We start from the raw sequence: 27404 nt of genomic DNA on the forward strand, positions 1-27404 counted from the left end.
TAGAGAAGGGCTGGAGATCGTGGAAATTGGGCGTCCAAGTGAGAAATAAAAGATCTGCTCTTCAGAGCTAGTGCCCGGAGCTGGAAAGGGTGAACTCCTTCGGAGACCTATGACCAGCAGATGCTTGGTGTTATGTTTGATGAGCACTGGACATAAGTTGATTGATTAATGACTTGGGACCAGCACTAGGGGAGGAAAAACCAGTAAGTGTCACGGCTTGTGTTTAGATGTCCCCCCAAAGCCTCATACTTCCTCCAAGGTGGCTGAATCTAGAGTGTGTGATTGATTCATGGTGGGGCTAGGCCTGAGGGCACTAGGATTAAGGGTGTGAGTGCTGCCCGCCCTAAGTATCCTGAATAAGATAAAAGGGGCAGAAAGATGCTCTGAGGTCTCTTACTGCTTTTGCTGTCTTCTGCTGCCAAGAATTATTGCCCCTCTACCACCCTGCCTCAGAGCCAGCCAATTATGGACTGAAAGCTCTATGATCTGTGAGCTAAATAAACCTTTCCACTTTAACTTTGGGTGTAGGATATTTTGTCTCAGCAATGAGAGAAAAGTAACTAAGACAGTAAGTATGATGTTTGACGGTCCTCCTCTAGCCCAGCTTCTCTTCCTTCCCCAGTTATGGGCTGCTTCTCCTCAGTCTACTCTATATTTTGAGCATATTCCTTCTTTCTCCACAGGCTGTGATTCTAGCCTTCCCTCCTAGATCTCAGGAGTTCTTTGTTTTTGTTTTGTTTTGTCTTATGGTACTGGGGAATCAAACTCTGGACCTTGCGCTTGTGCGGCAGGTGGCGGCACCACTGAGCTAAATCCCCATCCCATTCCCAGGAGTTCTTCATAGAATGAGTGGTCTATGTGAACGTGAGCCTGGAAAGAGTGAACAAGATCTCTCCTCTCCCTCTGCTCCTCCTACCAGGGACCCACTGGTCTTTGTAGAAATTTTTTTAAAAAGAGAGATGCTTCAGGCCAGGGATTTAGCTCAGTGGTTTCGCCGCCTGCTGCACAAGCACAAGGAGCCGAATTCGATCCCCGGTACCAAAAAAAAAAAAAGAGAGAGAGAGAGAGATGCTTCATCAAGATATTTTGTATTTTGTTGATATATTTCAGAAAATTTTTGCAATAAATATATAAACCTATTGTATGATTGACTCTGCAAAGTTGGGTGATATAAAACTTAGAGAACCATTTGCACCAGGTGTCTCTGCCTCCCCTTACCTTTCCCAACTTTATCTTTAACAATCACACAAGCAAAGATGTATCCATTTGTTAGATTCCATCAACCAGCATCTGCTTGACTCCCCTCTCAAGACTCAAATGCACTATTTGAGGAAATCATCCCTATGTCTTCCCTCCTCTTGGGCTAAGGAAAATTACACTGCCCTTCTCTACCGCCACTATAATAGGCACATCCTTCTGGCCTTGAATTTATCATGCTGGATGGCAATTACTTGTTTACCTGTCTGTCTCTCATTCTAAACTGTGAACTGCTAAGGCAAGACCACCTAAGACACTGGTGAAAATGCAGATTCCTGAGCCTAAAAAAGCTACATTTTAAAAATAAGGCTCACCTGTGGTGACTTATGTCTACTCATTTTTATGTTCTCTGTTCTAGAGGACAAGGCACATATTTCCTGTAGGTGATGAGATACTGGGCATTGTTTTCCATTTGGAGAAAGCTTTAGCCACTTATGTTTCCCCAATAAGAAAAAGTTTGCATTCCCAAATGTATTAGAAATACTAGGATATTGCTATAGACTGAACGTCTGCCTCCCCCTAAATTCATATATTAAAATGCTAATTCCCAATGTGATATGAGAAGCTGGGACCCTGGGAAGATGATGAGGCCATGAGGATAGGACCTTCATCCATGGGGTCAGCACGTGTCTAAAGCCCAGAGAGCTCCTTCGCCCCTTCCATCAAGTAAGGATGGAAGGACATGATGAGAAGGTGGGCATTTATGAACCTAGAAGAGGGTCCTTAAAGACAAGTCTGCTGACTGTCATCTCAGACTTCTCAACCTCCAGAACTCTGAGAAATCAATGTTTAATGTGTAAGCTACTCAGTCTATGGGATTTTGTTTAGCCCCTGAAAAGACAAATGTATACATGTGTATATCTATTATCCTCTGAAAACAGATGCAGCCTCAAATTTATAAACCGGTGTGTGTGTATTTGACTGGAGGGGGAGAAAGGGGTTATAAACAGAGATGGTATGCACTGTGAAGTGGTTCTAAAATAAACAAGTGTGGTGAAAATATCCTGGGTTATTTCAAAAGCTGGCTGACTGAGTTGAACATATTTTTCTTCCCAAGATCAAAAGACTAATCTTTGGTCAAACAAAGGTTGATAAAATCTTGAGCAAGCTCTTTGGGGAGTGACCAGAGCCATTCATATTCTCTGACGACAGTTCACATACTTGGGGATCAGATAAGAAAACAAAGACCATGGGAGTTGAGAACACAGAATTTTCCCATTCATGGGTTAGAGTGCATAGGAGAATAAATTGTGCAAGGACCTTGTGCTAATTAATGCAAAATTTTGAGCAAAACATACATGGATATCTGATGATAGAAAATTAATGTTTTTCACAGTTGATTTTTTTTCAAATACCAAAGAACATGTGTCATTTGTCTTCTAGTGACTTTACTAATATCTCTTTAGAGCCCATTTTTCTGGGATTCCTTGGAAGGATGGTTATTGTCGGTAACTTCTCAAGGAACCAGAAACACAACACAACACAAAATCTACAGCCTTTTCCATCTCTTCCATGTAGAAGTAAATCAGGGTACTTACGCTCTTGACAGCAAGTTCCAAATCTTATTGTGTTCATTTTTTTTACAAAGTACAAATAATATTTCTCTCAAGAATTACTTAACAATGGCTTGAGCTGTAGCTCAGCATGAAGCCCTAGGATTCCATCGCAGCACCAAACACTGTCTCTCTCTCTCTCTCAATCTCTCTCTCTCTCTCTCCCCCTCCCTCCCTCTCTCTCCCTCAAGCATGAATCAAGTGGCTTTATTTATCTTTATTTATATGGGTCTGGTACTACTAAGGGACAAAGATACTGAAGATACTTTAAAGATGCTTCAGGTGGTAACAACTTATATACAGACACACTCAAGATTTTATAGAGAATAATTTAAGATATTGTGTAATTGAGTGTTATGTCCAGCTGGCTTGCTGCACAACATGTGATCTGAGAACTAGCAGTATCAACCTCTCCTGAAACTTGTTAGAAATCCAGACTCTTAGGTCCAAACCCAGATCTGCTGGATCAATACCTGCAATTTAACAAGGTCTCTAGGTAGTTTATATGCACATTACAGACTTACTTGTAATTTCTCAGACAATACAGAACTAGATGCATAAGAATTTCCAAAGGCTATTAATTATTTCTAGACTCCAAGCCCACTATATTATATTTTCGCATAACTGGTACAGGGTGAGCTCTTGGTAAAGATTACTTAGGCTTAAAGTATAATTTTGCTTCTCACTAGATGTGTAATGGCCAAGTAATTCAACCTGACTGGGTCAGTTACCTCATCTCTGAAAGAGGTCAAATATACCTATTTGTCAAGACTATTGGGAGGACTAGATTATAACTATTATGATTCTTTGTGTATAGTAAACATTCAAAGAAACATTGGCTATTTTTAGTCTGATACATTAATTGAATGGTTTTGTTTCTATGGGTCTAGTATTTCTAGGTGATGCAGATACTTTAGGAACCCCTATGCTGCAAGATTATACTTGATTTATTTTGCTGATTAGAAAACAGGCTTCTTAGGTAAAAGCTAAGTGCAATAGCACTATTACCACCACACACTCAACCAACCCATATACATGTGTATGCACATGGTATGTGTGTATCTCTAAGGATGCAGATTCCAATTAATAAATTTTCTGGACATCCAGGTGATCTACCTAAACACTGCCACAGACATCAGCTTTCTGCTTTTTAAAATGTTTTTATTTTTATTAGTACATGTTTGCAGCACATAATGGTTACATTCATTGTGGGGAGTTGGTACATGTACATAACACATCTTAATTCTGTTTTCTTCTCCTTCCCCTCCCTTTCCACCCCTCCCCTCTACCTCTTGGCCCCTTTCCTTTTTCAAAAGATCTATTCCCTATTTCCTATTATCTAACTTTTTTTTTGCTCTTTAATTATATTTTGAACTTTAATATAAGAGAAAACATGTGATATTTAAGCTTGTATATCTGACATTACATTTAACGTTATGCAGGGCAATATTTTTTCTAAAGTATCATTAAACACTTGGAGGTTCTACCTTCTAGGAGTGAAGCATTCAGAGGAGGGAGAGATACTGGCTTCATATAACTTCTCATGTTAAAAAAACAAAACAAAACAAAAACCAAAACCTATCTTGATGTCTTGGTCAACCTTCCATTATTGTAACAAATACCTGGGATTATCGGCTTACAAAGAGAGTAAGTTTATTTTAACTCACAGTTTTGGGAAGTTCATTCTATTGCTTTTGTGTGTGTGGCAAGATAGCACATCATAGCACCAGCGTGTGGCAAAATTATTGACCTGATGTCTAGGAAGATATGAGGAAGGAGTTGGATTCCCAACCTCCTGTTCAAGAGTATGTCCTCTGTGGCTGGAATACCTACACTAGGCTGAACCTCTGAAGCATTCGATTATCTTCCACTAGGACATTTTCCATGAGGACAAAGCCTATAATACATAGGACCTAAACCATAACACTTGGTAAAACAAAATATTATCCCTTCTTCTTCAGGAAACATTGCCATAACATGGTACTTATAGGGAAAATAAAACTGCATGCAGGCACACCCCAGTCCACCTCATAGATACCAAGTAGCGCAGTACCATATTCCTATCCCAAGCTAGAAACACTGGAGACTTCAATTTTTCCTTAGCAGCTGACCATATTAATTGATGCTACTAACTAGCTTCTGCAATTCTCTTCAAATGCATTGCTACCTATTTTCAGGCCTTAAATGTCTTTTCAAAATATCAACATTTGTTTTCAAATGTATGCATTTTTACATAGGAGTTTGGCATTGGACACAGCTCAGTAGCTGATAGAAATATAAACCTTTTTTTAATAGTTAAATAGGAATAATCATACCTCTTAGGATTGTTATAAAATTAATGCAGATCATGTTTTCTAAAGGGTTGAGTGCAATGTCTGACACAGACTTAGCACTTCATAAATGGTGGACCTTACACTATATACTATCCTCACTTCTTTACTTAGTGGGGCTCATCTGGATATTCATCAAGTTCACTGTTGGATCACTTCATATCTCATTATTATTTAAATGACAAATATTGGACCAATTCCATTAACAACTCTGAATTTGGTTTTGCCTTTTCTCACCTAAGTTATGTGAAATTCTCCTCAGTTCAAAGTAAATGCTTGTTTCATGGTAATAAATGGCAACTTAAGGAGCTCCACACTTAGAGTCATGCATTGCAATTGTCCTTTGGACAATGAAACTATAGCACACCTTGGTGACAGACTTGGAAATGATCAGAGTATTATAGTTCAGACCTATTATATGTGACGAGTATACACATGATTGTACATCTTTAATGCATTTTAATGCAGCAGCTATAGCAAGAAAATGAGAGGAGTAAACATGAGATTTATTCCTAATTGGTTATTTTATTCAGATGCAGATTCATAAGCATTTCCTATGGCAAACAGTGTCCTGTCATCATTAGTAGGAGGCCATGTAACTTGGCACCAGTCATTTGGCTTTGGGCTTGTGAAACCAGGAATTCTAAACATAGTTTATTATTTCTTATCGATTTCATTTGTTAAACTCGGGTATGAGTTTTATTTTGAAACTTTGTACTTCCAAATTTACCTTGATCAGAGTCCCCTACCTCCCCAACCCTTATTATCTGCTGGTTCTATTCATTTCAAACCTAGATCATTTATTTTTTAAGCTTTATGAGTCTCATATCTATACCTACTAGCCAAGGTTAGTCACTAATCTCACTATCTCACCAGTGAGATTAGGCAGTTGTAGCCATAATCTACCACCTGACCAGATCCTGTGGTCCCAGACTAGACTAGGAGGCAGATGGAGAGATGGATTACTACATTCCTTGTAACACAGTATCTTATACAGTTCTTCAGTTGCAAGCAATAGAAATCAACTCTGGTGAATTTTAGCAAAACAGAAAAGTATTGGCAGAACATAGGTAATTCCGGGTTGAAGGGAGGGCAAGGGAATGGGGAAAAAATAAGAGCCAAGATATATCATGTAAAGGTACAAATTCCCAATGATGAAGGTCATCATATTGTATACCTAAAATGTACCAATAAACTTAAGGAATAATAAAAAAGAAAAAGAAAGTCTAGATGAATAAGAACAGCTCAGGGTATCTTGGTATCCAACTGACTGTCTCATCTGTCAGCTATTCCAGGAATGAGTTGACACCAACCATTTTCTCTTCTTCCTGTCCTTGCATTGCTCCATTCAAGGTACAAAGACTTGGGAGAGAAAACCTGATTATCTTAGTTTGGATCACACACAAGGCATCTTGATTGACAATCTCACTAAGATTGTAGACAATAGTAAAGAAGAGATGCCCCATCAGGATGCTGTTACCAGTCCAAAAAAGTGAATAAGTGGAGGGAAAATAATTTCCACAAGCACTTTATGATGTGTGAAGACCACAGTCACCTCCTAGTCTATAAAAAAAATGATCATTACAGAAATTTGACTAACCCATAAGAGGATTTTAAAAAATTAGAATGGAAACAAAGAAAAGGAGAGTTATTCCCTTACTCCCATGGGAAGCTACAGAAGATCTGGACAATAATATTTTGTTTATTTGGGTAGACAGAATTACAAAAGCGAAGAAGATAATAAATTCTAGTGATTCTCAGATGCCAGCTTGGACAATTGTATTTTGTCATCAGAGGGCTTAAAAAATAGATTCTAGAGTCACACTCTCAGAAACAGTGCTTGATTTAAATCTGGAGCTCATCGCCAGAAGTGAGTTTGAAGAACTGCCACACCAGTGAGTGGGAGCCCAGACAGAAGGCTATTTTTGCCTCCCGAGCATGTAGTCTCACATTGAGATGCTTAGTCTGATCTCTACGTGGGGCTGTGTACAATCATAGAACTACAGAACCAGGATATGTATGTCCTTTAATATGTTATCCATACCGCCTGCATATTTTAGCACTAAGAATTAAATTTATACATCTGTTAATTATCTGGTGGCTGACATACCTTTGCTGTTATATCCTATTTTGTGCTAAAAGGATCCGCTTCTTGTGTGTAAGCCTTTGTATCATGGCTTTGTTAACCCTCTTTAAAATTTCTTCAACCAAGAGGCCTGACCTCTTTTGGCACCTGGAAGAAAGACACAGGTCTGAGCCCAGCCCAGGAGTACGTGATGTTTCCATAGCCTTTCAGGGACACCATGGAGTGCCTAAGCAGAGATTCTTTAGTTATCCATTTGTAATCACCAAGGAGCCTTAAAAATTACTGATATTTGAGGTTGGGGTGTGGATCTGTGGTGCAGTGCTGGCTTGGCCTGCATAAGGCCCTGGGTTCCATTGAGAAAGAAAAGTATTGATGCTTGGCCTTGCCTCAGACCAACTGAACCTGAACATCTAGGGATGGAAAATAAATGTCTCTTTCAAGCACCTTCCAGTTGATTCACTGTGCAGCTGAGTTGAAACTGGAGTGAAAAATAATAATAATAATTGTTAAATACTTTGAATCAGGATGTGTGCACTGTCTTTGTCAGTAGCATCTGGAGACCTCAACTGTCCTGCTCATGTGTAAGGTTAGCAAGCTCCTAATTTCTGTAACTACCCAGCACATGTATCCCAAGCAAAAAGCCTTACTTGACCATACAGGCAAAGACTATCATCCTGTCTTCTATGCCAGGAAGCGCTCGTGGAGATCTGAAACAAATACAGATACACAATCCTAGACTTGGTGTTTCAGAAGCTCCAAAGATAGAGCCCAAACTTCTGCATCTTTTAACAAACTCCTTAGATGATCATGTGCAGCAGTTTCAGGAAACATTGCTCCCTGTCCCCATGGTATGTCCACATACATCTCTACTGCGCATTCACTCAATGGTAAGCATTTGCCTTTCAGATACATCTACTAAATAATGAGCCCTGAAGTCAAGGATGTTATCTCAATCAATTTTGATTCCTAGGGCCAAACAAAATGCCCTTTTAATAATATCATTGCACCAAATGCAGGAATATGAATGAATCTCCTCAAAACAGCCGAGTTTTCCTTAACGCCTCATGTTTGCTTGCAAGGACATGTGAATTTAAGAGTAGAAAAAAAAATGGAATTATAAGAACTAAGTTATTCTTTCTTTTCCTTTCTTTTCAACTTTTAATATAAGGCTTACTGAGTATAAGTGACCTTGTCATGGTTGCAGTTATATTTTTAAATACCTATTTATGTCCTTCATTATTAGACACTAGAAATACAATAACAGCTAAGTTACTGAAATTTTACCATGTTCCAGGCACTGCACTAAGTATTTCCATTGAATATGAATTTTATCCTCACAGTAATCTATGAAATGGGTATTAATACTATCCTTTATTTTACAAATGAAGCAAGTGAGGCACAGAGATGACAGACAAGGTATTTAAGTCAACATCCTAGGAAGTAACAGATCCAGCGTTTAAACCCAGACATTTTGGATCCAAAGACACCCTGTTCTAACACTGCTGATAAATCAACACAGACCTTGATCTTAAAGAACTCACAGCCTCATGGGAGGGAGGGAAGTCTCCGAAAGTGTTTTTATGATGTATTAAGGTTTGACAAAGTTAAGGAAATGATCATGAGGATACAAACAGGAAGTTCTTCATGTTTCCTTGAGGAGAGTGGGGCAAAGTATAAATCCAAAGTATTAACCTCATAGAGCAGGTGAGGTTGTCTTGAACCATGAGAGGCCATCAGTGGGATTTGACCATGAGGAAAAGAGAAAGATAAAGACATCCCTAAGGAAATGGCAGCATGAGTAAAGGCAGGATGCGTTAGAACACTGGTAACACAGTGAGCTGATGAGCGAGCACCCAGATGAGTGAGTGTGGGAGATCCAAGAATAAAGTGCAAGGTGGGGTGATATGAAGGGCTCATGGTGGGAAGGAGTGTGTGGCCAACAGCTATCTTACAGAAAGCCCTATCCTAACTGACACAAGCATCAAGAGAATGCATTGCTTCATTACATGGAGTCACAGCACAGGGCTGTCTCCTGGTATAAGTGAATGAGGCATTAAACCATGTGCTTAGTTAGGCACTTCATGTCTCTCATCTGGCCTCTCAACCTGCTTCTGTCTGTCAGCTCTGTTTGCTGACTGCAGCTCCAAGCCTCAATCATCTTGTGCTCAGAGCACTAAGGTCAGCAACTGAAAGTCCTTTTTCCCAACAGAAATGAATTTCACCAACACTGGTCAGATTTGTGTTGCATTTGGGTTCTTCTTGTCTCTGATCCAATTATCAGAGAGTGGGAAGTGTGGGTTGTCTTATCCTGCATGTGCCCTCCCTTTAGAAACCATAAAGTAGTCACAAAACACATAGGCAAAGCATGGAGTTGTACCCCAAAGTAAAAACAGGGTGCTGCTATCACAGGAAGAGGGAGTAAATGCCAGGGAGAAGCATAACAAATGTCCACTAGAGTTGAAATTCAGATATTGCCTGCCCTTTAATGTCTATAAACTAACCAAGGCATTTGCATTGAATTATGTAGTATTTTTCTTGATCTCAAATGATAAGCTTTGTCTGGCCACTGACCTTTCATCGAGCTCTGGATTGGTCTTTTGGGCTCAGACTGAGTGGAAGAACAGGCTACTGTTTCTCCTTACGTTGTGAGGACATTCAACACAGAACAAAATGCAGGATTATAAACCATGCTTTCTTTAAAAAGCTTCTGAGGCTTCCTCTACTGAGTGTTTTCCAAATCCGTCTACCCAGTCCCCATCCTATTGGCAGTTACTTTAGAGGCAAAGTGTGTGAGCTAGAATTGTTTAGATGGAAACAATTCTCTGTATGGTTTTGGCCTCCTCTGGCATGAATGGAGCATTTACCATAGTGAAGCCATGTTTTATTTATGTTATTTTTTTCAAGAACTCTGGTTAGCTTCTCTATTTGCAATGCAAATTAGACATAGAAAAGATTTTATATACTCCACATACAATTCTTCATATATCTACATTCAGGGACAAATTGTAATCTTTTAGCCTAGCCTAGCAGTTATAATGTGATTTCAGATAATAAAAATATTCACCTCTTACAGTTCTAACTGATGCTGATGCAACCACAGTCTGTGCATCACCACTGATGACACTGCTTTTTGAACGAGAAACTTTCACTGGGACACCCTAACTTATACCCCGGAACTGGAAAAGGAGGAATTGATTACCATAAATTCAAGCATCATTTGGCATGTGGGCTTCTGCTGGCATACTCCAAGTAAAACCATTCAGAGCCACCTTTAAAGGAAGGAAAAAGGGACTTGTCTTTCTGCATCTGGCATTGCTGCAAGTGAAATGATGAAGAAAGCACTCTTCGGAGCTACGCTGTACTAGCTACTAGCTAATTATGTTCTTTTGTGCAAAGCTGTTGTTTAAGTGACTATAGTTTAGAAAGTGGAACAGAAGCATAAAAGGTTTTAGAACAATCAGTTTGAGAGTCCACATGATGAATAGCTGGATTGGTTAAAAGCCAAATAGTGAGTTAGAATTAACAGCCCAAGTGTAAGAAATTCCAATCATCTTTCTGGTCACCCTTCAGTCACTGCACAATCCCAAGTTTTTCTTTGTAAGGTAAGAGCTTCCAACAGCTGACCACACGCTGGCCATGAAGCGGGGGGCCATAGTAACACCTTGTTACTCAAAAGATCTGACACAGGCATGAGCCACTCCCCTTTGTAGTCCTCAGTTCATTCTTGAAAGCAGTGGTTCTTCTTCCACAACATAAGCAATATTTTTTCTCGAGTTGTACAATCACAGGATGACTTTGCACTTTCAAAAATTAGGCTCAAGCCCAGTGTAAGTGGTACATGCTTGAGTCCCAGCATTTGGGAGGTTGAGGCAAGTGGATCCCATGAGGCCAGGAGTTCAAAACCAGCCTAGGCAAAACAGTGAGGCTTCATCTCAAAAGAATTAGATGCATGTGTGCACAATATAAACTGTATTAGCCATGATAACAAGGCTGAAAATATCGGCCCTCATTAGCCTCTAAACTTTGGAAAAACAAATTGCTCCTTTTGTTTACCTTGCGTCTCCCACTGGGTGCATCCTGGAAGTGCGGGCTTTAGACAGCAGCAGCAGCATAGGGCCAACTCCTGGTAACTGAAGGCCCCTGGGCTGCGAAGGAAAGGGAGGCGGTCAGTCCTATGGACTTGGACAATACCCAAATAGCTATCATCATTCAGACCATGATTCCTGGCCTAATTCTCAGGAATGAGTTGCTTTCCAAGATAAAAATCTGTTTGGCAGAAAAGAAATGTTTGTTTTGAAATGAAATCCATTTGGTTAGTAATTATCCACCCAGTTTTAGGTTGCTTCCCTCAATTCTGTAAATCAAATTTTCTGCATTGCCTCGTCCAGCCATTGATTAAAAATCGACCCACCTTTTGAAGAAGAGGTCCACAGATTCTTCCATATCCAGGTTTCCTTGTTTAGCAACAAGTGCACCCGATATTCTCTATTTTTCTTCCTGAATTAACTAGGTGGTACAGCACGCAGGGAGCACAGAAGGAAGTCCGGTCCTCATCAGGGTCACTAAAGTGCTGTATGTTGGCCTAATCTGAAAAGAAATTCTACAACCAAAGCCAACGTATGTTAGAAGTCAGGTTGTCTATCTGGGTAATTGGCTTTTCACAAATCCTAAACTGCCCATTAGAACATTTTTTGTTAGATAGTTGAAGCAGCAAGTTACACAAGGGCCCTTTTGCTTAAATAAAGAAGCTAATCTACTTACACATTTGCAGTACCTTGTAAATGAAAACAAAACATTTGGCCTCTCTGAGAAACCATATCTGACAATTATTTTTTTCCCCTGTATCATCCAGGTGCCCTCTTTTCTTCACAATGTTTCTTTACCCTTTAATAAAAATTTTTTTAAATGTTAAGAACTGTCAAGAGTGGGAGGAAGGCAGGAAAGTAAATTGAAAATGAATTTTTCTGATAAAATCAGCTTTTTCAGGTGCTATCAACTTGAAATAAATAGAGCTCTTCTGCCTCCTACACAGCCTTCTCACTTATGTGAGGGTTTTTCCCTTTTTTCCTTTTAAATCACAGTAGACCATTCTTCTTTCTGAGATACATCAAGTTTCAATCAAACTATATATAATCCAACTAAATAAAATCTGTTACAAGTCAACCATGTAATAAGGCGGAAAGGCTAAGAACTCTGCTGTTATTTAATCTTATGATTTCTCTAGACCTTCAAATCATTTAGCATTTCTCTGAGTTGTATAATTTAATAATGAAAACAAAAAAAGATTGTGAAATCTACCTTTTTTCTTTCTCTCCTCTCTCTCTGATCTACAGCTTGAAAATCTCTTTGAATCTCTTCCCTTCGATTAATGCAATAGTTACCCAGCCCACTCCCAACCTGCCTGGAGACACTATTGCCATGGTTACCTAGATACCTGTTCTCAAAGAATATATGTAGTAGCAACCCGGCAATTTAAATGTCTCAGTATGTTGCACTTAGAACCAGTAATGAGACCATTATGAAACTACTTGTAGTGAAACTACCATTGATGTTCCAGTCTGAAATTAAAACTTTAATTTGTATTCATTTACTCATTTAACAAGGGATGAGAAAGTTAGTGTCTGTAGCTAAATGGCAAGACACTGACATAAAATGTCAGCCACCTGAGACAAAGCATTGCGACTGCCTCCCCTTGAACACATGTTGAGGTAGAAAGAATGGACAAAATCACTCACTGACCCAAAGGAAAGTTAACAGTCAAAGACCAGTGTGAAGAATGGTATATTTGGGGAGCAATTGTTTCTTGATAGGGAATTTATATGAGAGCCAAGGAAAAAGAGATAATAGGAGACAGTGTCTTCATTTCATCCAAAAAAACTCTGCTTGTTTCTGTAAGTTTGATTTGCAACCAGCTGTGAGTCCTTATAGATTTTTCTCTAGGGAATCATCCCTCTAAGCTTATGTTATTTGCAATTTTTTAAACTTGTAGTGCTTCTTTAAACCAGAGGTCTTAACTTTAAGCCCAGGATAGAGTTGAGAGATGGTTTGCAAGTAACTCGAATGACTCAAAATTAAAAGGCCCAAGTTTGCTAATATCGCTCTCTAAGCAAATTAGAATGGACTCAAGACTAACCCTACCTTTATTTCCTACAACATCATAATTTATGTGAAGTTGGAGAAAAAGAGGATAGTTTCAGCAAGAATACTGCGAAATTCAATTAACTAAAAGTACTGCTTCTTACCAGGTGCTCAGTATTGTTTCCTTGATTGCTTTTTGAGCATGCATTTTTCTGTGAATTAGTACAAGGCCTTTTATTAAATAAACCTGATCCCTTGGAAAGGGGAACAGGAAACACACTTAATTTCCTCATTCATATTCCCACATAATATAATTTTTTAGAATGAATTAAACTTAAGGAAATTAAACTGCGCTCTACCAGACTCCCTAGGTTATAATTTCACACAATATACTCAAAAAAAATCTAGATTGATCTATTTATTAAAATATCATGTGTGAGGCCCTGGGTTCAATTCCAAGTACCAAAAATAAATATAAAAGCTTTTATAAAATTATAAAAATACTGGACAAAATTAGGGATTCATGTTAATTACCTAAGAATAAAAAAGAAAATTGGCTTAGATTTACTAAAAGAGAAAATATTTGTATTTATAAATTTAGAGTTGTAAAGTTATGCATCTTACTAATACTTATAACCCACAGGACAAAGCAACTGGAGAAACTAGACCACTCACACATAATTGGTGGGAATAAACTTAATACATCCTTTCCGGAGGATAATTTGACTGTGTATAAAAATGAACATATTCCTTCTATCCAAACATTAATTTGTAGACATTTATTCTTTAAAGAAGAGAGAGAAAGGTATCACAGCATCATTATTATCCTTTGCATGAAACTGCAGTCATCCTTAACTGCCTCTGTTTTGAACTTGATTTATTTCTGGTGGTAAAGAAAAAAAATTTGGTTTAAAGAAGCATTTAAAAAGACATCCACCAAATAGTTAACATGGCACTTTTAGAAAAATTGGGATAATTTTTGATTTCTTCTTTATACTTCTCTTCATAATTTTACTATTTTTACAACAACAAGCAAATATTAGTGCTATAATCAGGGGTGAAAATAATACAGCTGTCCTGGGTTGAATTGTGTCCCCCAAAAAGATATGTTGAAGTCCTTACTCACAGTACCTCAGAATGTGACCTTGATGGAAAGTAAAAATTTTGCAGATGTGATCAAGTTGAAGTGAGGTCTTAGTGAACTCAGACCTGTTCTGATCCAATATGACCGCTGCACTTATAAGAAGAGGGACTGCAGAAATTGGCCACGTGACCATGAAGGCAGAGACTGGAGTGACGCGTCTATATGCCAAAGAATGCCAGGAAACATCAGCAGCTGGAAGAAGCAAGGAGGAATTCTCCTCTACTTGTTTCAGAGGGAGCACAGCCCTGCTGACACTTGCATTTGGACTTACAGCTTCCAGAACAGAGACACAATAAATTCTATTGTTTAAGCCTCCCTGGCCCACACCTACATCAAATTTCTAGTACTATGTTACAGCAGCCCTGGGAAACCAACATAAAAACTATTTTAATTTTGAGAGGAAATTCAATTTACTATGTAAATACAGTCAGATTTGCCATCCTGCCATGCCACACATGGAATAGTAAGCCTTTCTATAAACTGGTCTCCATCCAGTATAATTATCTGGGATTGAATTAACGGTACATGGAAAAACTACGTGGAAAGATCCCACTTCTTCGTTTCTCTACAGATCACACAAATTTCAAAGTGGTTCTGACCACACTCCTAGGCAACAGAAGCATCATTTTCCAAGACCCTCAGAACACTCCTCCTGCTGAGAATCATCAAAAATATCTTGAAACGTCCAGAGATCTGGCTCATTGATGGACTACTTTAAAGAATTCCAGACCTGCTTGTCATCATTTTTATTTTTTCCCTCAACTATATTAAATATGACTATAACAATGAGCTGAAAAGAAAATTAGGTCCCGAGTGGTTTGGCATCTTTTCGGTATTGAAGGTCAACCACATAGCAGTGAGCCAGAATGCATCATCAGCAGACATATGGCATTTGTTTAGGAGGGAAGTGGGTGGAGGAAGAGTGTCCTGTATTCCAGCTGCCTTCTACGGTCAGTCTGGATTTCTGCAAAATCTTACTGTATTTTAGGTAGCTTCATAATCATCTTCTAAGTGCCTATGATACAAGAAGGAAGATGACAAGACACGAAGAACCCCATAACTTCTGACTGTGTTAGGTGCTTGGCAAAGAGAAATGGAAGATCCAAGTGCATCAGAAGTGGACAGAGTCCAAGTTAGATCAGGATGACGGTCTGAACTCTGGGGCAAAGGAACACAAGGCACACTTAGAAGGGAGGGCTACAGCTTGTGGAAAATACAGTATTGGCTGAAGTCACTCATTTTTTTAGAGTAATTGTATTTGAATGCTATTCTCATAGGATTAATTATACCTACTTGGGTGCCTTTATGATAGCAAATCCAAATGAGCACAGCTGACTACACACACAGAGAGTGTGTGTACACTTGTAGGGTGATCAGGCAGGTCACCAAATGGCCAAGGATTAGTTAAGAACTTGGGCAGTTTCAAATGATAGAAACCAACTTTTAACTATCTTATACCACAAAAGGGGAAATTTTTGTTAGGAAATCAAGATCTGGAAGTGGCATCCATTCCCTAAGGACTCATTATTGTGTCTTTATGTCACAGTGCCCCTCCTAGTTCTCTCCTTCTTGAAAGGTAGCCTTATTTTCTTGTCTGCAAATGGGCTTCTCCTGTCTAGCCAGAACAAGAAGATTTGTTCCTGACATGTGTTCTCATGACTCACAATCCAGAGGAAAATTCTGTTTTCTCAGTGTCCATGCACAAATCATCCAGAGAACTCTCTGTTGGCTTTGGATTAGGTGTCCACACTGAAGTCAAATATCCTGGCCAAGTAGATGCTGTAGTCTGGCTAGCCAGTCTTTGGTTTGCAACCAGAAGTGTGGGGCACTGAAATTGGCAACACTCTGAGGACAACATGGCACGGAAAGAGTATCCATGTGCAGTGTATATTATCCAGAGAGAGGAAGATGATGCAAACAAGGCGAATAGTAGGAGATTACTAAATATCCCTGTGCCCCACATTCTAACCCATCTCTCCTCGACCCAGATTTCTATGTCATTTGAAGTCTTTGTTTTACTTTTTCAGGTTACAGTTGTCATGTATCACACATAAGGTAGAGATACCTAGATAGACACTAGGTAGATATTCAAAAATTACAAGGCTAAACTTTGCAGAGTTGACAAAAAAAAACAATAACAATGCTAATTCTATAAACATGTAAATAAATAATTATAAAACAAAACTTTTATATGAACCAAGCTTTAAATTAAGGAGGTGTGAGATATATAATGTTGGAAACCATAAGCACAGGTTATTTTTTCAGTTTTTATTCGTAAGCATTTGCAGTACATAATGATTACATTCCTCATGGGGAGTTGGTACACATATATAACACATCTTAATTCTTTTTCACCTTCTTTCCCTCCCCTCCCTTCCCCCTCCCTCCATCTCTCGGTCCCTTTCCCATTTGCAAAAGATCTATCTCTCTACTTCCTGTTACCTATCTTTTATTTTGCCCTTTATTTTGGGTTTCTCATATAAGAAAAAGCATGTGATATTTGAGCTTGTATGTCTGATTTATTTTGCATAACATTATAATCTCAAGGTACATCCATTTTCCTACAAATGACTCAAGTTTATCCTTCTTTCTGGAAGAAGAGTACTTCATTGTGTATAAATACCACATTTTCTTTATTCACTCACCTCCTGAGAAACATATAGACCACTTCCAAGATTTAGCTATTAGGAATTGTGCTACTATAAACACAGGAATGCATCACCGATTATTTTTTAAAGCAAGCTGTAAATAAATATAAAGGTAGACTGAAAAAAAATCAGAAAGGTAACTCATTCACTTGAGGATAAAATACACAACCATAATGCAGAGTCACAATCTTTCCTGCTCATGCAGAAATTCTATGATAGACTATTCAAAATTAAATGTCTCCATATAAAATGGGAAGACAAGTTCACTTCATAAATAAATATAGTCAAAACATTGCACTTTATCTTTAAAGTGGGGTCTTGATCCCAACCATATATCTTTTAGGAAATGACATAATTTATGAAGAACTATAAGTAACTTGAAAAGACCTGAATTTGTGGCAATGTGGTACTTAGAGGCAGATTCAGAGGATTTACCTTTTTAGATGGTAAAAACAGATCTGACCGTGACATCTGACCGTCACCTCCTTCCCACTTGTAGGATCTGGAACTTGCCTTACTTGTGTTCAGTGTCCCATATTTTCCCTCCAGCTAAGATTACATCCTAAAGTTCTAGGTATGCAGACACTCTGGCATAGTCACAGCCTGAGATATTTCTTTTTTTTGGTATTAACTTTTGAGGAAGAATCCAATGATGAAGGTATATTTCCAGTCAGGAATCAAATAAACTTTCCCACACCCTTTTAACCAGGGCCTCACTTGAAGCCAGTTGGAGTCTGGACCAAGGTTATTACAAAACAACAAACCTCTAGGCCCCTTCTCCATAGAAAATGATGTTTCTAAGTCAAGGTGGCTAATTCTCCATTACCCATATGCATATTATTACTCCAAGGTCTGTATCTAACCAATGTTTGGTTTTCCAATTTTTGAAAAATTAGAGCACACAGAAAAAGATCAACTGAAGTCCCTCATGTAAACACCCTTTATTAACTTTTTGATAATGTGAATAGGAAATGGAAATATATTTTTTCATTCACAGCAGTGATTTTGTGCTGTAACAGATCATTACCTGATTTTTTTTTATTTTTTATTTTTTTATTTTTTGGGGGGGTACTGGGGATCAAACTTGGGTCCTTGTGCTTGTGAAGCAGGTGGCGGAACCACTGAGCTAAATTCCTGGTCCTGTTATCTGATATTTAAAACATAACATTATAAAATGATTTGAATTTAAAATATTTTTCTATTAGCATGTTACTCTATTGTATAATGCTAAGTTAATGTATATAATGACTATTTTAGGTTATTTCCTCTTTATTTTTTGCTACTATCTGTATAAACTATTCTGTGATGACATCCTTATAAACCTTTATACTTATTTCCTTGGATTTAGTTGCAAGACGTGCAATTGCTGAGTCAAGGGCTTTTAGATTCAGACTGTTAGGCAAATTTGTCACCCAGAAAAGTATAAGAGTTCTCATTGTCTCTCACCAGAGTCTCACTACTCCTTAGAATTTCTGACTATTCAGGGTGGGGAATAGTATCATCACCATGAATTTTCTCTTTAAAGATATTTTTAAAAAATATCTGACATATCTGAAATCAGATTGCACCTTGACATAGATGGTGAATTTATACTGTTACAGTTCTATCTACAGGATTTTTTCTTAATAGCATATAAAGCAACCATAGACCCTATGATCAATGGCATCTTAGATTCAGTGAAATATGGTAACTCAATCTAAGCAATTTGAAGTGCTGGCCCAGATTTCCTTGCCACCCACCAAGCATCTGGGACCAGTTGCCCTTGCTAACCACCTGCAGCAAGCTTAGAGTATATAAATTTGATTCAATTTTTATTCAAGTCTCTCTGCATATGGCTGAGGGAATACAAAGATGAACATGACAGTGCTGAGAAAAACTTAATTAGGAAGGTCAATGCATAAGAACCATGTAATGAATTTTATCACAAAACCTTGGTGGAATATGGCAGAATATAAATAAAAACATTATCTATACAGAAGCCAAACAGACGTGAATTTTGGATCATCTCTTCCACGTTTCCTTTATTGTCACAGAGAACCAAGAGCTGTGCTGAGCTACCAGCAGCTCCTTGAGGACATCCTCTTTGCTCTGGGAAGGTATTGTTGCTGCTCACTCTAGCCCAGAGGATGTCCTCTTTCCGTGGGTTTGTCACACAGCCAACTCCTGCTCCACCTTCAAAACCCCCTTTTGGAGTCCATTCTCAGTACAGGTGTCTTACAGTGCTCACCTAGAGAAACCAAGTCCACAGATTTAGAAATGCAAAGAAACATTGGCCCAACAGACTTCTCTTTGGGGCAGAGAAAGAGCTCCTTTCTTCTTCATGAATGCCCTCCTACTGTCTGTAGAGAACCTAGTGATACAAAAACAGAAAGCCTGTAAGACATCCCTCCCCCATTTTATTTTAGTACTGAGAATGGAACTCAGGGCTTTTGCACCAAAATATATACAAAGTCATTTTAATTTGTTTTTTTTATTTTGAGACAGGATCTTCCTAAATTCCTAAATTGCCCAGATTGGGCTCAAACTTGTAATCCTCCCACCTCAGCCTCCCAGACTGATAAGATAAGAACTGTGTATGTCTGGCTCTTCATTTTTTGTCTTACTGCTTACAAGAATTCTTAGAGGCTGAGGATTTAGCTCAGTGGTTTTGCTGCCTGCTGCGCAAGCGCAAGGACCCGAGTTCGATCCCCGGTACCAAAAAAAAAAAAAGCAAACAAACAAAGAATTCTTAGCAATGATAACAAAAAGAGACATTATCTTACATATTAGAGACCCTTTCATATGGCCACATGTTGTGTTAGAGCTCTCTAGGGGAACAAAATCAATAGAAAATATATCTACAATTATGCAAGGGATTTATTAGATAAGCTCACAGCATCAGAGGCAGGATAATACACAGTGGCGGTCTGCACTCTGGAGAGCCAGAAGATCCAGCAGCTGCTCAGCTCTAGAAGATGGAAGCTGCAAAACAAGAGGGATCAAGGATGCAGCGCCAGCCTAAGGCCGAAGGTCTGCAAGCTCACTGCAGAGTTGCCAGTGTGAGGTTGGGTTGGAAGGCTGAAGAAGCTGGAATCCTATGTTCAAAGAAGATGGCAGCAAAAGATGCACCAACTCAAGAAGACAGGAGCTTTTCCAAAACAGGACACAGTTCCTTCTTGTTCTTCTTCAATTCCATCCAGGCTACCAGCCTATTGGTTAGTGCCACCAACAACTGGAGTGGGTCACCTGGGCTCAGTTTGCTGGCTCCCATGTCATCCACAGACACACCCAGAATGACACTTTCCTAATCTGCCAGGTATTCTCATCCCAGTCATGTTGACACATCACAAAAACCATCACATTAGTTTATTGCACTTTTTTCCTATGCCCACTCGGGGAAATAGCAGAGTAATTTGGGTATCTTACTCGACAGATGAGGGACCGAGATAATGAGTGTAATAATTAATGGCTACAGTGCCTAAAATGATATTTTATCAGGTGACTCTACTGTTTGTACTGGAAAGTACTTGCTGTCTTGGGACAAAGGAAAGGGCCAAATTCTTGTAAAGAATAAGTATCTGAGACATATCAGGAAGGCACCCTGCCACACAATGCCTACATGTCTAACCTTGCTGATGTTTAAGCTGATGGCAGTAGAGCTTCTCTTCTCCGAGACATTATTCTTCGTGAAATGTGACTCTATTTAGCAATAGTCAAAGAAATAACTATTGCTTCCATTTATTAAATACTTCATTTTGCCAGGTACAGACATTTTCATCACATAATTTTCTAAGCAATCCCACAAAGGAGGTATATCTCATTATATAGGTAAGAAAAATGAGTCTTAGAAGTGAAGTAACTTGCATAAATTGCTGGGAAACTTCAGAACTGGTCATCAAAACCAGCTCTTTTTGATGAGGTGCAGACCCCAGAAGTCAGATCTGAAATAGCTTGGCTCCAAAACTTGTTCCCTCTTCTAGCTGTGTTTTCTACCACCTTCTTTCAAACTTTCCACTGAATATACCCAAACTTCTTTTAGTCACTCCAACAAATCATAAAAACTCTCTGTTTTTCTTCTCCTGCCCCTTTTACTTTCCAGCCTCCTTTATCAGGCTCACACTTTCAGGGCTCAGCTAAAAATTTCACTTCCTTGGGGACCTAATGCCATGACAGTTTGTCCCCAGCCCCAGATGTTGTTGGGTGGTTCCTGCTAAGGGGTTCCAGAGTGACTTCGTTTTCCTTGTGTTAGACTGGATCATATGGCATAGTTATACTTGCCTGCGATATTCATTCAATGATCCCTTAGTCCTTTCATGCTGCTATAATAAAACGCTATAAATGAGGCACCTTATGAGCATCAGGAACTTATTTCTCAGTTGTGAAGGTTGTAAAGTCTAAGATCAAGGTGCTGGCAGCTCTGGTGTCTGGTGAGAGCCTGCTCTGTGGATCACGGTGTCCTCTTTCTATCTGCTCACATCATGGAGGAGGATGAGAATCACTCAGGATCCTCTTTTATAGGAATAATAATTCCATTTATGATAGAAAAGCCCTCCCAAAGGCTCCAGATCCTAATACCATCATACTGGGGGTCAGGATTTCAACTTATGAAATGTAGAGGAACACAGAGAGACTAAGTACTTGCATCTTTGTCTGTCTGATTTACTGTTGTATCCCCAGTGCCTGGCAACTGGGAGAAATTCAGTATACAATGGTGAGATGAACAAATCAATGCATAGACAGAAAAATGACTACTTGCGGAGTAGGAATCCTTCAGGTAGGAGACTGATGATTTCCCAGCTATCTTTCTGTACAAATGGCAAGTGCCATCTTCTCCATAATTCTACATCCAGGCTCTCCCTACCTATATACACAGACATTATGAATTTGATATTTGAAAAGATGTGCTATATGTTGGCAAAAATAGTCCTGGCTCACCTCAACAACACTCTTTACTCTTAAAAATGTTTGTCATCTGATTTCTCTTATAGCTTTGATGAAATAGAATCCAACTTTCAAATATTTAGTTTTAAAATATGAGCTACAGCTGGACCTAAAAAATTGCAGATACATCCTTTGAGGCCAAAGTCTCCTCCAGAGCCCCTCCACCCCCTCGACCACAGTTTTATTTTCACTTGTGAGAAATTACCTCTTATACCTCCAGGGCACCTTAGAGCTTCTGATTGTTGTGATAAGCCACAGCCTCTTACATGTGTTTCATTTTGCTTCTATCTGGATCCTTGTTAATCTGCCTGAAGTGGAAATTTCAGAACAAAGCAAAGTGGTCATTAATAGTATCACAAGTGTGGTTGATAATAGGTTTAATTTTTGTTCTTTTGTTTTTCCTTAAGAATCTACCCAAAACACTTAACAGATAGAAAAATAGGGGGTCCCAAATAATCATTAAAAAATCTTTTGATTTTGAAAAGAAATAATTAAGGTATAGCTGTGACTTGTTTCCTGATCACAGGATTGGGTTCCCTGGATACAGACTTTGTGTTATGCTACTTAGCCAAAGAGCAACTTGGGCATTTATCCAGGGTACTCCTCAAGGATCTAATATGCTAATTGAAAAGAAAAAGAAACCTTAGGAAATAACTTGACAAGCAAACAATTCATCCAATTAGAAACACATGGAATTATTTCCCAGTCCTTTTATTTGAAATCTCAACTGCTTAAGCCAGATTTTTAAAAAATCATCATTTCTCAAAGCACAAACAGAATTAGTTACAATTCCAAGGTAGAATACAACCAACTGTAATTAAAACATCATATAATATAAATCCCCTGTTGAAATTTCAGCACACTTTATGTTTACAGGTAAAAACAAAAACAAAACAAAACACTTTTTCTTAAGCTACCCTTCTAGATTCTCAAGCCCTCTTTTAGCCTGCTGCAGCTGTAATATCTCTAATGGAGCTAGCTTTCTCTGCTTGCTGTCCTTCCCAAGGGGTTCTTGGGACATACTTCAGCATGAAGCATCGCCTGACATACACTAGATGGTTTTGTTTTCCTTTTCTTGCTGCTCTATGACTTTGTTCATCATCATCACAAATGTGGTATACATGAAAAAGTAACAACAGAGAGGAAGGATTTAATCACTGGACCACTAGACTCTGCCTCTTTATGGTATCTACTGTCCACATATTTGATATTTTAGGTAATTCAGTTTATAACTTAAAATTAGGATAGAAAACTGAAGGTTGGGCTGATAACTTGATAAGCTCTAGAACACAAAAGGACTTGAGTTTGAGAATCCCAATTCCCTGGGGATGATTTTGAAATAGTGTAAGGGGGAACAAAGAAGGGGAGAGACGTGATGAGAATAGTTACTGAGTGAAAGTTTGAGCCAGTCCAAATGATTTAATACAAACATACTGAGGAAGATCCAAGGAGTTTGAGACTCTCCCAATGCCCAGAGAAGGACAGGAAATATTCCAGACAGCTGCTAATGACCAGACCTGGATGAGCTGCTGGAGGCTGGAGTGAAGAGTTTGGATGAATTCATTCACATGAATGCATATATACATACCCATGAGTGCATTTACACACACAATCTCTTCTAAATTTAGTCTAAATCAATGACTTAAGGAGTTAACTTCTTTACTACTCAGTAATTAAGATAATTAAGATATAATTCTCATTTATGTCAGCTCTATTATCTATGATATTAGAAAGACCAGGACAAGGTGAGGCTAATTAGAATCCATAGAGAATTCTCCAATCTCACTTCAGACAATTTCAATTTTTTCTACGTAAGCTTTTCCCATAACTGCTAATGAAAAGCTAAAAGTAGCCTGAAGTTTTTCCTTGAAGCTTCTTGCTTCCCATCTGTTAGTGCTGCTAGGAATGATTAAATGCTCACCCAAAACCAAAAATTTGAGAAAGAAGGAAGATGACATACAAATAAATCCCTATTTAAAAAAAAACAAACCTTAAACTTTGAATTGGTGTCATGGGTTACTTTGGAGGGAGCTTAGGTTAGCCCACTTAGAAAGAAGAGATTATTGAGACAGGGTACATTTCTGAACAGTTCCAAGGAGGCCTGTTGTACATTCCTAAGAAATTTTGTCTCCCAGTTGCAAGGAAGTCAGAAATCTTCTTAATTCCATTTTCCATTGTGTAGCAGAAGAATAACAAACAGCTTGGTTCTGCATTCAGAAACATTAAGATAGAAAACAAAAGGATGCACACAAAAAACATCTCCATCCCATTGTCACTTGCCAATGTATTACTGTAGAATGGTCTGGTTTTGAGTTACAGAGATATCACTTTCTCCTTTCAACTACTGTCATTGAGAAGAGCACTAAAAATGATCCTTGGCACAATAGGGAACAGAATTTTCAGGTTAGGCCTGACCTTTGGCAAGCAAATGAATTCCAGTGAGAATACATGCACAGGGCATGTTGGGGAGGGTTTCATGTCTAGGAAAGGACTTAATTATGGTACAGTGAACAACTGAGGTTTTACAAAAGGAATAGCATGTGGTATTTGATGAGCATTTACTTCAATATTTAGTTACACCCAAAACATTACTCCCAAAAAAGGAAAAGTAAATTTTAGGCTAATATGTCAACTAATAGAAATAAGTATAGTCTTCAAGAAGAATGAGAATATCAGAGATCAACGGAAACCACATTGTCAATGAGATCCATGCAAGGGCCCTTTCTTCTTCATTTTTAATTCTTAACCTCTGAGTTGCTAACTCATGTCCATTTTAACCCCATTTTTTTTTTTTGTAGGTAGAGTAAATATCACCATTTTAGCCTGGGAAACCTATTCAAACAAGCTGGTCAATTCTCCCTGAATCTCAGATCTGGGATAATTTTATTTTTCTTCCTCTCCAGACCACTGGGCCATTTCCAGAATTCTGCAAGTAAAGGCCTATGAGCGTGGGGATTATTTAAAGCCATTAAGATGCGGAAGTTCCCAATTTCGATCCCCTGTAACTCCCCCCACAAAAATAATAATAATAATTGCGATTTTTCTCTCGTTCTCCTCATAACCAGCCACACAGACTTTTCCTTGAATCCTGAACAAGCCAAGCTCATTTCCCATCTACACCTCTGTGCTTGCTCCTCGGTTCCTCCAGAGAGCCCTGCTTGGCTGGCTCCACACTGCCCTGCTCTCAGTGTAAGCACTTTCTTCTCTGAAAAACAGCCTCCCTGACTAGCCAATCTAAAACCACCTTTGTTCCTCTCATTCTAGTGCATAATCCTGATTTATTTTCCTCAAAATAGTGTCACCAATCAGAAAATGTTTATTAGTTTCTGTTCTGTCTCCTGCATATACAATGTCAGTTCTATGAGATCAGAGGCCAATTTCTATTCTGAATGCCCAGAATCTAGGCTAATTCTGCACAGACTAAAGGCCTTCACAATGTTATGTAATTTTTAAAAAGTGGTGGGAGAGTTTACTATATATTAGAGCTTGTTTATCTCATTTAATTCTACCCCAGAGCTGTGATATAGACACCATTCCTATTTTATACATGAAAGAAGTAAATCTCAGAGACATAGAATAATTCTTGTAAATGGCAAAACCAAATACAACCTAGGTAGATAATTCATCTCCAGAGCCCACATTCACAAATGGTGTTCATTTTCTTCATACATTGTAATATAAAAGCCTTTTAAAAAGTCTGGGTTTGTGTTGAACTTTTAAAAAATTGAACCCATTACATGCCTATATGGCTTATTAGAAAGTTATTAGAACTTTTACTATGATAATGTACCCCATGACCCACCAAGATGAGGATATAATTTTCACCATAGGTAGAACCAGTGAAACCCATTTTAATGATCCTATGAGAGATCTGACTCAGTAAAAGATGTTCACCAGGCAGAGACAGTGGTAAGAGACCATAGGTTTCTGATTTATTTGGAAGTAGTGCCCAAAGGATTTCCTGATGTTGTGAGAGAAATCAGAAAAATCCAAAATGACTCCATCTTTTTTGGTCAGGAAAGAAAAAAGATAGTATCAGTCAAGATAGTGAGCACCTACATTTCGAAGAGACTCTAAGTGGGAAATCAGTTTAGCTTTGTGTATGGTAACTTAGCGACATCCTTAAAATTTCTGATGTAGTCAGGATTTGCAAAGGAAAAGATTTGATACAGGACACATAATTTTATATGATTATTTTATAATAGTCACCCAAAAAGTCAAATGCAGAAGAGTGCAAGAGATCTGTCCACATGCTAGAGTCCCAAAGAATCCAGCTAAGGGCCTGAATCCCATGGCAATGTCCCACACGAGTCCAGCCAGAGGCCTAGACCCCACAGCAATGTCCCTAGAAGTCCATATCAAGGATCTGCACCAGGAAGGCCCAAAGGACAGTGGTGGAAGCTAGAAAGTCTGCAGTGGTGGGCTGAAATATCTGTGCCAGAAGGCTGAGGGATCTGCTCTGGAGCCAGGAGACAACATCCAAGATGAAGATAAAGATTGAAGCTCTCCCGAAGGAAGACAGCAGCCAAAGCTGCTTTGAAGAAAAACCACCAAAAAGCAGCTTCTTCAGGAAAATCAACAGCATGCTGACTCAGTTCAGCAGGCCATTCCCACTTAAATTGACCATTAGTTAATCCATCACAATTTCCAAGTAGAGATGATAGGTAGAGTTGGAGTTTGGAGAAGAGGTTTTACCTAAAGCTATAAATCTAGGAAGGGCTAATCAGTGGGTGAGATTTTTAAAATCATGAAAATGGACGGAATTAGCAAGGGAATGAGTAGAGTTCCATAAGTAAAACCGAAACAAAGGAGCTGATCCTGATGCCTAAGTATAAAAAGGACGTATTCATCAGGAAACCAACCCAAAGCCTTGACTGGTGGGTGGGAGCAGGGAAGAGACTATGAAGAATGATAAATTTCTCCTGCAGGGCTGGAATATAAGGCAAAGAGGTCTCCCCTGCCCCAAGTCATGCCTGTCATTCTGAGTGAGGAGGATTCTGAGACCACATCTGGGCACCGTAGGAAAGAAGCATATCATGAGTGTTTTCTGCTGCCCTTGTAAAGCACTGAGCGGTAACAAGCAGTGCAGGGACCCCTTGTTGGCCATTCATTCCTTGACTGGAGGAAAGGCTGTGTGACTAAGGACATTCAGCAGGTGGTGTTTGCAGAGTTTGCTGAATGTTTTAACTGGCTGCAAGTCAATGTGGGTGGCTCGTAGCCATAGCCGTATAGAACTTGTGGCTGGAGTTACTGCCCATATGTAAGAAAAATTTTATTGCTCACGAGTCATTAGTACATGTTGTGCGTGAAAGGGACTCCATGGAGAAGAAGAGGGGGAGTGGAAAAAGTCAAAATACAAGCCAAAGGGTAGGACTATTAGCTATGGCT

The 27404-nt window shown here is 38.9% G+C and overlaps 1 protein-coding gene and 1 long non-coding RNA gene across 10 annotated transcripts in view; one reads left to right on the forward strand and one right to left on the reverse strand.

The window, feature by feature from the left end:
• Ppp2r2b (protein phosphatase 2 regulatory subunit Bbeta) overlaps positions 1-27404 on the forward strand; it is a 455995-nt gene that overhangs the window by 116832 nt on the left and 311759 nt on the right. The window lies entirely within an intron of this gene.
• LOC110351101 (uncharacterized) overlaps positions 18973-27404 on the reverse strand; it is a 35952-nt gene continuing 27520 nt past the window's right edge. Inside the window, exons 5-7 of one of the 2 annotated variants that reach the window (XR_002398149.2) lie at positions 22222-22324; positions 19970-20057; positions 18973-19323 (exon numbers count right to left, since the gene is read on the reverse strand). This is a non-coding gene — a long non-coding RNA (uncharacterized LOC110351101). Of the gene's footprint in view, positions 19447-19969; positions 20058-22221; positions 22325-27404 lie in introns of both variants that reach the window. The other variant, XR_002398150.2, reaches the window with a different exon arrangement.

Source organism: Heterocephalus glaber, unplaced genomic scaffold (genome assembly GCF_053883595.1).
Source record: "Heterocephalus glaber isolate CG9 unplaced genomic scaffold, H.glaber_assembly_v1.0 deba00001463, whole genome shotgun sequence".
Taxonomy (NCBI): Eukaryota; Metazoa; Chordata; class Mammalia; order Rodentia; family Bathyergidae; genus Heterocephalus; species Heterocephalus glaber.